An 11,840-nucleotide genomic window follows, 5' to 3' on the forward strand; every position below is an offset into this window, starting at 1 on the left:
TTAAGAGGGAAGTCCAGAAAGAGAGCATTCTGTCCCTCCTGAAGAGGGTCGTGTTGGGAGGCATGTGCAAAGTACGCAAATAGGATCTACAGATAGCTATAGTCACATGTACATGACAGTACATCAGACTGGATTACAGAGAATTCCCTTGGTCCTAATGACCAGCATGTATGCATCCAGCAAATGAAATAACAGATATCGGTGTAAAAATCGTATAACTGCTCACACCTTCAAAAGATATATACCCACTTAATATTTGACTTATTGTTTTTATTCTCACTGTAAAGCTGTATTTTGATGCCTCAATACAATAAAATAAAATAGAAAAAAAGAAAACCACACAATGCTGCGTTAGATATGCTCATGTTTTATAGATCAAATTATCAGACAGAAATTATGTTTCCTGGTATGTTATAGAACAATCATATACAAATGTATGTATATCATTAATAAAAATGGGAGATTTTGTTTAACCAATTTTACTTTTAATAAAATTAAGAAACTCAGCTATTCCCCTCTCATCTCTTATTTCTCCATTGGCAGCAAGGTCCTGCTGTATCTCCCTTTCTTGAGTCTCATGGTTGCTTTCATCCTCCCTACACCAAGAAGAAAAATGGTAATGTCAGCAACTACAATAGTAGTAAATCAAAATGTAAACCATAATTTAGTGAACAGGCACTATATGTTATAACTGAAACTTTCCAACAGTCGGAGCAGCCACGGACTTTTGAAAATGGTCACAAATTGTCAAGAACAGGATTTGACAATCTAGCATCCGTTTTTCACAATGCAGATACAAATTTTTCAAAAAGTAGAATCTGCGTGGCTGCAATGCGGATGTAAATGGCAGCATCTTATAGGTATGTACCAATATTTACAAATATTGGAAATATTGTCACACACTGAATTCCCCCTTTTGCCTTTTAAAGTTACAAATTTGATAATAAGCAGTGAGCCATCCTAGTAGAACAGCACGACAGTACATATAGTTACATAGTTACATACAGGTAGTAGTTAAGGCTGAATAAAGACTTGCGTCAATCAAGGTCAACCTTAGTTATTAAATCTTAAGTGCATAATCTATTTACTTCATCCCTTATATAACTGAAATCTGATTTAATTATATACAGCTTTTAATTGTTATGTGTACCCCATGATGTTTTTGCCCTATAGATAATTGGCTAACATTATTTTAAAAGAATATTTGTCTTTGCTGACACCACTTTCCCAAGAAGAGAGTTCCACAATTTTACTGCCCTGACTGTAAATCTTCTTTCCTCTAGTCTAAACTCATGCCCACATGTCCTAAAGACCTTCCTCAAAACAAAGAGGGTGTCTGACAGTTAACTATATTGGCCCCTGATATATGTGTACATGTTATGCATGTCCCTTAAACATCTTTTTTCTAGTGTAAACAATCCCAAATTGTCCAATCTGTCGTTATAATTCAATTTATCTAACCCTTTCATTAGCTTTGTTGCTCATCTTTGGACTTTTTCCAGTTCCATGTCTTTTTTGTGGTAAGGGGACCAAAATTGTACTCCATATTCTAGGCGTGGTCTGACCAATGCTTTATAAAGTGGCATAATTACCTTTGAATCCCTAGACACCATACAGACTAGTATCCTCTTGGCCGTTTTAGTAGCTACGTGACACTGAGCACCCTAGTTCGTTGTCTATTTGAACTCCTAGATGCTTTTCCGATTCTGATTTACCCAATGCCACTCCGTTTAGGTTATAATTAGCACACTGGTTATGTCTTCTGAGATTTATAGCCTTGCATTTATCTACATTGAACCTCATTTTCCACTTTTTTGCCCACTCATCAAGTTTATTTAGATAACTCTAAAGCATAGATACATCTATGTTGTTCTAATTACCCTGCTCAGTTTTGTGTCATCAGTAAAGATTGAAACATTACTGAGTATACCCACCCTAATATCATTAATGAATATGTTAATTAGAAGTGGGCCTAGCACTGAACCCTGTGGCACTCCACTTAGTACAGGTATCATATCTGAAACCACTATTTACAACCACTCTCTGTTCACTATCCAGCAGCCAGTTTCCTACCCCCTCTACAATTTTTTACCCCAAGGCCCAGTCCCTCTAATTTTTTTATTAGCCTCCTATGTTATACAGTGTCAAAAGCCTTGGCATAATCCAGGAAGACCACGTCTACAGCATTTCCACTGTCTACATTGTTGCTAACTTTCTCATAGAAGCTAATTAGATATGTTTGGCACAAGCGTTTTTTTACAAACCCATGTTGGGTAATACTGATTATACTGTGCAATTCCAAATGGTTTAGGATACCATCCCTAAATATTCCCTTAATATTCACTTGAATAGTTTGCACACTATTGATGTTAAGCTCACATGTCTATAAATTGCTGGGTCATCCCTTTTTTGAATAATGGTACTACCTCTGCTATTCTCCAATCCTTAGGTACCTTACTGGATTTAAATGATTTCACGAAAATGTAATACAGAGGCTTGCTAATTCCTCCCTTAATTCCATTAGAACCCCGTCCGGACATGGGAATTTGTTTGTTTTAATTTTGCTGAGCCTCTTTTTAATCTCATCTGCAGAGGAATTCAATTTTAAGGTCAAGTTGGCTTGTCTCAATTGTTGTACCTAAAAGTTCCACTGTAGCCTCCTCCCTATTAAACACTGATGATAAAAATGTATACATCAGTTCTGCTTTGTCCTTACCCTCAGTAAAGCTATTAACATTAATGTTGGTTAAGGGGCCTATGTTACATAGGTATAGTCATATCCACCCCGAACAAAAAATTAGTTCTTTGTCTTTCTTTAGTCACTTCAAATTCACAGCCATGCCCATTGCCTCTTATTACATCCTCTGTGAATCTGAGGGACATATTCTAATGGTGATTTATGTTCCATTTTTTTTTTAACCATTTCACCCAGGTGTAGCCCAAAACGACAACAATGTCTAGGTCAACAATATCTATGTCAACATGAAAAGATAGACATGCACATGATTGACACTGGATAGCAACACAAGAAACATGTGGACATATGTAAATGTCGACATCTGAGTACATGGACCCCCAATTAGTGTACAACATCACTTATAATGACTCACTTCAATTGCCATGCTCCAGGACCGATGCTGCTTTTGGCACTCTTTACTGTATCTTACAATAGCCCACATGGATGATGGACTGTGAAAGAATCCTGTAAAACTTTTCATTTATTGACCATTTGGCATTGTTGACTTTTTTGACCATATCACCATATATACAGATGTAACCATGCCCATCTGATATGTCTAGTTGCAGCCAGGACTCAGCACACCAGGCTGTGGCAGACTGCAGCAAATGTAATGTATATTGCCATGGTGTGTGAGAAATATACACCTGTATGCTGGTGTGCACACGCATATCAGCATACATGTCACACCTTTGCCATGTTATAACCATAATGAGCATGGCTACATATGTATGTCAACTATATGGTTTGGAACTATTGATTGTCAACCTTGACCTTTTCTATCTGACACCCTTTGTCTACCTCCCATATTATTTTTTCTAATCCATACTTGAAATGTTGCCTGACATATTGTCTCAGTGATAATTATGTTTTTTTCCAGTAACATTTCCTCCATATATTATATTCCTTGTATACTGTTAAAGCCAAATTATGAATGGAAGCTTGCATATTGACTAACACTGAACAGGCCTGGATTTCCCATTAGGTGCCTGCCTAGGACCCAGTGGGTCCCAAGTGGAACTTACAAAATTTGTCCTATCCATGATCCAATGACAGAGGCTGTCTTTTATATAAATGTTTTACAAAGGCTCAGTAATGTGGCTCAGACCAGTATTAATATCACATATACTGGCACTGAGCTCCATTACTGTGCTTCTGCAAAACATCCTCAGAGAAGACCTGTGTATATGCTGGAAATTATGTCGTATGGACCCACCATGCACTCCGAGAGTCCCACTGTCCACATTAGAGGTCTGACAGCCAGCCAGCCCCTATCCCAGCAGAGATTATCTCAGCAGCTGGTTTAATATAAGTGTGTGTGTGTGTGTGTGTGTGTGTGTGTGTGTGTGTGTGTGTGTGTGTGTGTGTGTGTGTGTGTGTGTGTGTGTGTGTGTGTGTGTGTGTGTGTGTGTGTGTGTGTGTGTGTAATGTTTTTTTTCTGTCTGGGACAATTTTTTTTATTCTTGTTAGTAGCCAATGTGATGTTGGGTGCAACTGTTTTTTTAAGTTTTCCTGTGGGGGCCAATGTGCACCTGTTAGGGGCCAATTTTTAATGTACCACTGTGTTTTATTGCTTTTCTGTAACATAAGGCAGTCCTGTCCACTCCTCACCTACCAAAAAAATAAATCCTACAGCAGTGAATCTCAAACTGTGTGCCTAGACACCCTGGGGTGCTGCAATGCTCTTACAGGGGTGTCTCAGGTTGGTGGTCCGGGACTAAATCAAATTATGTATGGTCAATGGAATAGGGTAAAAAGCAGTTCTAATACTGTTTATGGCTAACATTACTACAGTTGTGTAATAAGTAGTAGCATGATATCCACAAAATGATCTGAGTTTAAATGAAAATAAATATTTTTTTTATAAATAAATATATAAATAAATAATTAAATAAATATGAAATGTGAAATGTAATTTGGATGACTTACTTTTCTGCTTTCCCAAGTTGTACAAGGCAGACAAGGGCCACAGCTGTCACCAGTATTATCAATTTTGGCATCATCTTGAGAGTCTAAGAATCTGTTCAAGAACATAAAGTACATTGCAGTTACTATTTGTATGCTGACAAGTTATTTTATCATGAATTTAATGATAGAATACTCCTTTGTGGATGTTTCATTTTGGGTTTAAATGTAGAAAATACTACTAGAAACCAAACCTTACATACACTGGGCGAGATGCAGTAAGCAATTTGCTTGTGATACATCCTGCCACCCTCTGCACAGCATTTACTAACACTGTATGCATGAACTAAATCAAAGACATCTCTTGCGTTAAGAGCGACTTGTGATTATAAGACTTCCGGGTTTAAGTCCTGGAGTCTTACTTGCAAATGCGTCGAGTGCCATGTGCTGCCAGCAGGGCTGGGAACGATCCAGGTTGGATCCCTCTAATAGAGAAAGTCTGATAAAAGCCCTTATGCTTCCTACTGAGTAATGGGCCCCATACATCAGCAATCGCAATTAATGGATTTCCAGATCCAGGGATTTTTGGGCCAGATAAATGGATTTTACAATCTATCTGACTTTGCCCACACATTAAAGATTTATTTCAGTGATCGGCAGATTTTTCCATCTAAAGATTGCATCTTCATATCTGTAAATTGCCCAATCGATTGTCATTTCAGCTGTTCATAATGTAAATAGATGAAGAAGACGAATTGGGAATGCGGCTGCCCACACATATGAAAAAGATCCGCAGATAATACCAGATTTTTAAGCATGTTTAAAAATCTGATTAAGCAATCGATTAGCGATTTTGATTGGGATTGCCAAAAGGGGGAGCCCACACATCTAAAATAAATTGTGGAAATCATCTCCATATCTGAAAATTGTCACAATTAATTGCTGATGTATGGGGCCCTTAAAGGTGGCCATACATCTACAGATCGATTGTCAGATCGGGCTGGTTGGAACAAAAACCTGGTAATATCTGAATGACAGTTTTTGTCAGTTTTCCAGCATTTCAAAGCAAATGGTCAACTGTCATTTGCTCTCATCCATTGCCAGGATTTGGTTCCAACCAGGCCAATCTGACAATCGATCTCTAGATGTATGGCCAGCTTTACTCCATAAATTGTCCATTCAATGCAATCTTCAGAATTTACCACACTCCAGTGCTTGGTGCATGCACTGTAAGTGGCAAAATGTCTTAAAATGTATTTTTTTAAGGTTTGGAAACATATTTTAGGAAACATAATAAAACAAAACAATACTGACAAAAAGCATTATATTGTCAAGTGGAGAAAAGCTAAAAAGGTAATTAGACGTGAACAGGCACAAGGTCAGGAGAAAGTCAGCAGGTAAAGAGGGCCAAAAATGTCAGTTCTAAGGGCAGTATTCAATGAGAAAGTTCTCCGTGCATGGAGAGCGTTTTATTTCGCTCTCCATGCACTCTCCGTGTTTTAGCGGAGATTCTCCCTGTTCTGGAGCCTCCTGCTCCGCGGCAGGGAGCTTTCAGGGAGCCGGAGGACGGAAGCAGCCAGAGAGAGATTAAAGTCTCCCTGGCTGCTCCAGAGGAATGTGGAGGGGAGGAGGGCTATCCCAGGCAGCACAGGCTGCCCCCCCTATAGCCAGCGAGGGACCCAGTATTCACTGCACCCCATCGTGCATATTAACGATCGGGTGCAGTGAATATATGAATATCTAATGAGCGGCTCGAGCGCTCCGGCCCCCTGCTGGCTGCACTGTGTAAAAAAATAAATAAAAAAAAAATATATATACTTTTTAATTAAATATATATTCATGTGCTATAAGCACATGAAGAAAAATAGCATGCCCCTTCACAGAAAAAAAACCCTGATTTTTTGACACCAAAAAAAAAAAAAAACCTTTTAGTTTAAAAGTTCACATTCCAGCTCCCCATCAAAAGATGGAGAATTGCTACACGGAGAGACACGGAGAAAATCACTTAGAAAGACAGAGAATATTTCACATTGAATAGGGTTGCTCGCTTTTGGAGAGCAAAATGCTCCGTCCAAGGCGAACAAAGCACAAATTCTCCATAAAACACGGAGAATTTTTCTCATTGAATACTGCCCTATAAGTGAAAGGAGAAAGCAGATGCATTGTTAATAATAATTAAAATAAAGAATGAGACTGGTCATAGGAGATTAGGCAACTGTACTGTACATCATGTTAATAATTATTTTTTCTCAGTATTCACTTAAAAGAAAAAAAAATAGTTAAATACAAGTACATTTAGGGGGTGATTCTGATTAGCAAACTCACCCATGCGTTCGCACAGGGATTTCGATGGTGAGCAGGGCACCAGCGGACTGGAATTATATACTGCCGTAGGTAAACTATACAGCAGAGACAGGCCCCAGCAAAAAGAAGGAGAGACAGTACACAGCAGTCATCTTTGCAATGGAGATGATCCCACTGAGCAGAGAAGAGAGACACAGTACACAGCAGCACACGAGGCCCCAGCAGAGACAGTACACAGCAGCACACCCTGTCCCACCCTGCTCCTAGACTGGAGTGAAGATGGTGGCGTGGGGAGGTGGAATTTGAGGGATTCAGCTCTATATGCAGATGACCTCTTGGCATCTATCTCTAGCCCTACTACATCCCTTCCGTTGTTGATGTTGGAATTTCGAGAAATTTGAGCACCTATCTAACTTCAAAATTAATTACACTAAATCTACAGCCCTAAATATATCTGCTCCAGAAAACTTAGTTGAAGGACTTAAAAAAGGCCTTTCCTTTCCACTGGCACCCAACCCATATTAAATATTTGGGGGTCTTCCTGTCAAAGATAATGCAAATCTTTTTTAGCTTAACTTTGTGCCTGCACTTGCCAGCCTCAAAGCTTCTATTGCAAAATGGTCTGTTTTCAAATTGTCATGGTTGGGTAGAATCAACACAATAAAGATAAATGTCCTCACTAAGATACTGTACTTACTCCAAACCCTCCCAATCACAATACCCTCATCCTTTTTTAAGGAACTACAAAGTACAGTAGATAAATTTGTCTGGGAAAATCGTAGACCCAGGGTTTCCCACAAGTTCTTATTCAAAGCCGGGAAAGAGGTGGCCTACAACTTCTCCATTTCCTTAGCTATTACCACTCTGTTCATATTACTAGAATAGTAGAAATGTCCAGACCAGTGCAATCCAAACAGTGGCCAGCTATCGAAGGTCACTTGGGGGGTGCACCCCCCCCCCATGTCATTCCATGGCTTAAGAAGATCCCTATGGTACGGCACCCGACCCTGACACCTACACTTCAGTGTTGGAACAAGCACAGACATCTACAGTTTTTTGACCCAGGTGTGACAATTCTTAATCCTATAATCAACAATCCTGAATTTCTCCCAGGGTTTAACTTGCAAAACCTTTGCAGTCTTTACTCAGTGGATGTGTCTTACCTGGGTCAACTGGTGGATAAATCGGGCTTACGTTCCTTTGCAGACTTACACAGAGATATTGGCCTTCAGATGGGTCTTTTTTGGTTCTATCATCAAATCAGACATTATGTTTCTTCTCTCCCTAAATGAGGTCAAGGCTGGGAACCAACCCATTTTGAGTCATTATTTCTCTCCCAGGAGCTTCCTAAGCACTTGATTTCTAAATTTTACCAAGTATGTCTGAGTAACCTCCCAAACCTGACACCTGCCTTCACTTAGGCTTGGCATAAGGAGTTGGGTCGAGACCTCTCGGAGGACCAATGGAACCAAATATTTAAATTTGTCTTCTTCCTCATCAATTCAGACACTGGAAACCCAGTATAAAATAGTATCCCGCTGGTATAGGAATTTTGGTTGCTTGGTCTTATGGATATGCCCATCTCCCGATTTAAGAATTCTCTACTTAGGCATTTGTTGAATGCTGCCAGGGCAGTTATTCCCTGTGATTGGAGATCTGTGGCGCCCCCTCCCCTCTCACACTGGTTTCGTAGATTGGACCTTTACATGTCTATGTAGGATCTAACGTCCTTTTTGAAAGATTCCGCACAGACCTTTAACACTATGTGGCTCAATTTTAAAGAATCCTCAGATTATTACCGCTATGTTTCGTCAGAACAGGTTCAGGAGTTATAATGGTCTTAAGGCATTACCCTTCCCCACCAACCCTATCCCTTTCCCCCCCCCCCCCTCTTTACTTTCTTTTCTTTGATTTCCTCTTTACTGCAATCTCATCAGATGGTTCTTTCTATTTGCAAGCAATGTGCATTCATTTTGTAAGAGGGATAATTATACAATGCTCATGTTCTATCTGATGAATATAATTACATACAATTGCATCACTTTCTATAGATAAAAACGACATACCACTTGGGTAATTAACTTTTATTTGTTCAACTATTACACTGTACTGTCTCATTGTAATGATGGTTTGTGACTTTATTCAATAAAAACAGATTGCATAAAAAAACAACAACACCTGATCTAACTGAGAAGACAAGTGTTTAATGCCTGCCAAATGACCAGACTCCTACTCTGGAATTGAGAAAGCTGCCCTGTGAGAGGAGAAACGCGTTTTCCTAGGAGTCTGACATCTGGAAGCTAACCACCCATTAATCCAGCACCGCAAGTGACCCCTGTGATTAGCTAACATCAAGGCACGCTTGGAGCTGTGGCAGAGCACACCATTGTGCTGCCACACCGCAAGGGTCCAGTGAAAGAAACGGCATCTAGCAGACAGGACATATTGAAGCCAGGCATCTCAGATGCCAAAGCCAGGGAGCAGTCTATGAGACAAGTGCAGCGTCAAGCTGCAGCCGCACCTACTACAACGAGAGCGGCATGAGCCCCTGTCTGTAAGGGTTCTTTCCAAGGCCCTCCAACATAACGGCGATCATCTAGCTGATTGGTGACCCTCAAGTACCGGTAATACTGTATACCACCCTACTGCATTATTGACATTATCCACAGCAGCTTGCTGGGCACACTGGTTGTAACTGTTAAGCGCTGGATGCGCTTGTTATTTTAAAGCCAAACATTATATCAGCACTGAGCAGATCCCCTAAGGAATTCCTTATAGCCCAATTTCAACAATTTTCCAATGGACTAATTACTAAAACCCGGACGCGGGTGATTGTACTGAATTCCTATGTATAGCAAACATGCCCTTATTATTAAGATCTATTTTTATAGTTCATTGTTCAGTTTATTTATCTATATTTTTTATTTTTATTTATTTTTCATTTTCATATTTTATGTGTATTAATATATTGTCTTGTCTGTGTACTCAATAAATTTTATTGATTAATATAGTGTGTTACTTGAGCGCCCTGTGCTATTTGTCTTTTTGTGGTCATTTGTGGAGGTTGGCAACCCTCCAGCATGGTTGCTGCAGAAGTTACACAACCCAGTTCACACTAAGCTATTCCCTAGCGCCACAGACACTTGTTTCTATTGAAGTACTGTATTTATATCTGTGAAACTTATTTGGACTCTGGTGATTATTATGAAAACATTTAAACATAATATTCAAGTGAATTGTATTTTATATTGCCAGCATACTTTGTTTTGTATCAGGTCAACAGATCGACGGTGTCTAGATTGACCATGTTATGGTGGGATATGGACATTTGATCTACAGCAAGTTGGTCAACAATCATTAGGTTGGCACCATTAGGTCGACATGGGGATAGGTCGACAGGGTGCTAGATTGACATGGGTCAAGGTTGACATGGTTCTAGGTCGACATGGCTTTAGGTCAACAGGTCATTAAGTCGACACAAGCATTAGGTTGACATGGTCTAGGTCGACAGTCAAAAACCCCATGTCGACCTTTTGACTGTCTACCTAGACCATGTCAACCTAATGTTTGCATCGACCTAATGACCTGTAGACCAGGAACCGTGTCAACATTGACCCATGTCCACCTATCCCCATGTCAACCTCATGGTGTCAACCTAATGATTGTCGACCAACTTGCTGTAGACCAAATGATCCCATTCCGTTATGGCCGACCACATTTTGTCTAATGCATCTAGTTAGATGCCTAAAGATAGTCGAAAGGGTCTAGATTGACAGTAATGAAATTTAGACACAAGTGTTAGGTCGAATGGAACGTGATCAACAGACACTTGGTCTGTCAACATAGCCACCCAAAAAAATTAAAAACTCATCTCGATCTTGTGACTGTCAATATATTTCCTGTAGACCTAAAACTTGCATCTAACGTTCACGAACTGTCGATCTAGACGCTGTCGACTACCTTTAGGCATCTAACTAGACAGTTCTACTAAGCATGGTCAACCATAACATGTTTGGTCTAGACACCGTCGATATGCTATACCATAACCCTTTGATTAGAAATGATTATATATTATTTAATTTCTGCATTATAATTTATTACTGCATTATACTATTACTTAAATCAATAAAGTAGTCTCTACTGTAAAATAAAATAATTATAGAAGAATAAATGATTTTCCAGAATATGAAAAACAAAGTTCAGTAAGAACATGAGCCATACTCACTTGTCCTTGTTGAAGTTAGCACAAGCTTTATTTCCAAGAGTGACCAATATCCATCATTTCAGCTTCTTATATTGTAGAGCAGAGAGTTATTCTACCTTTAGCTATTTGAGATAAACATGGCGTACACATCACAAGCAGCTGGTGTGACACCAACACTGTAACATAAGCTTGTGACTTAAGTCATGGTGAGAACCTGAGCCCCATCCGGTTCTCACAGGATATTGTTGAATATTGTTGAAAAAAGACTTAGGGGGAATTTTACTAAAGTGCCGAAATAAGGCCGATCCTGGTTATGAACTTATACAACCGGCATTAGTCATATTGTCTGTAAAATATGAATCGTGATCAGGGAAAATTCACTAATCTGCCATATTCACCGCATTTGTATTTTCCAATGTGGTATCCATTCATATTCATCTTCGGTGGCCATATTTATTGCTGCCAAATACCTGCAAAGTGGAAACATCACAGGAATTGGAAGCACAGCCTGGAAGCACAGCCTGGCTTCTTCAATGCAGGACGCCGGCGGCAAATTAAAATGCTGCACCGGCTTTTGAGCCAATCAGAGCTTGTTTACCGTTAGCCAATCAAAACAGCTTCTGGTACATGAGCTCTGATTGGCTCATCAGCCAGTGTTGCATTTTTATTAGAGATGTGCGGCGGCCACTT

The 11,840-nt window shown here is 39.6% G+C and overlaps 1 long non-coding RNA gene across 1 annotated transcript; it reads right to left on the reverse strand.

Annotated features, from left to right (window-relative positions):
• Positions 1–368: 368 nt before the first annotated feature.
• LOC146058829 (uncharacterized) lies at positions 369–11,201 on the reverse strand. The gene is made up of 3 exons (XR_014469982.1): positions 11,172–11,201; positions 4,667–4,757; positions 369–596 (listed from the first exon to the last, which is right to left on the reverse strand). It is a non-coding gene; the product is annotated as an uncharacterized LOC146058829 (long non-coding RNA).
• Positions 11,202–11,840: the final 639 nt, after the last annotated feature.

The sequence above is a fragment of the Crinia signifera genome, chromosome 2, assembly GCF_055691185.1.
Source record: "Crinia signifera chromosome 2, ASM5569118v1, whole genome shotgun sequence".
NCBI lineage: Eukaryota > Metazoa > Chordata > Amphibia > Anura > Myobatrachidae > Crinia > Crinia signifera.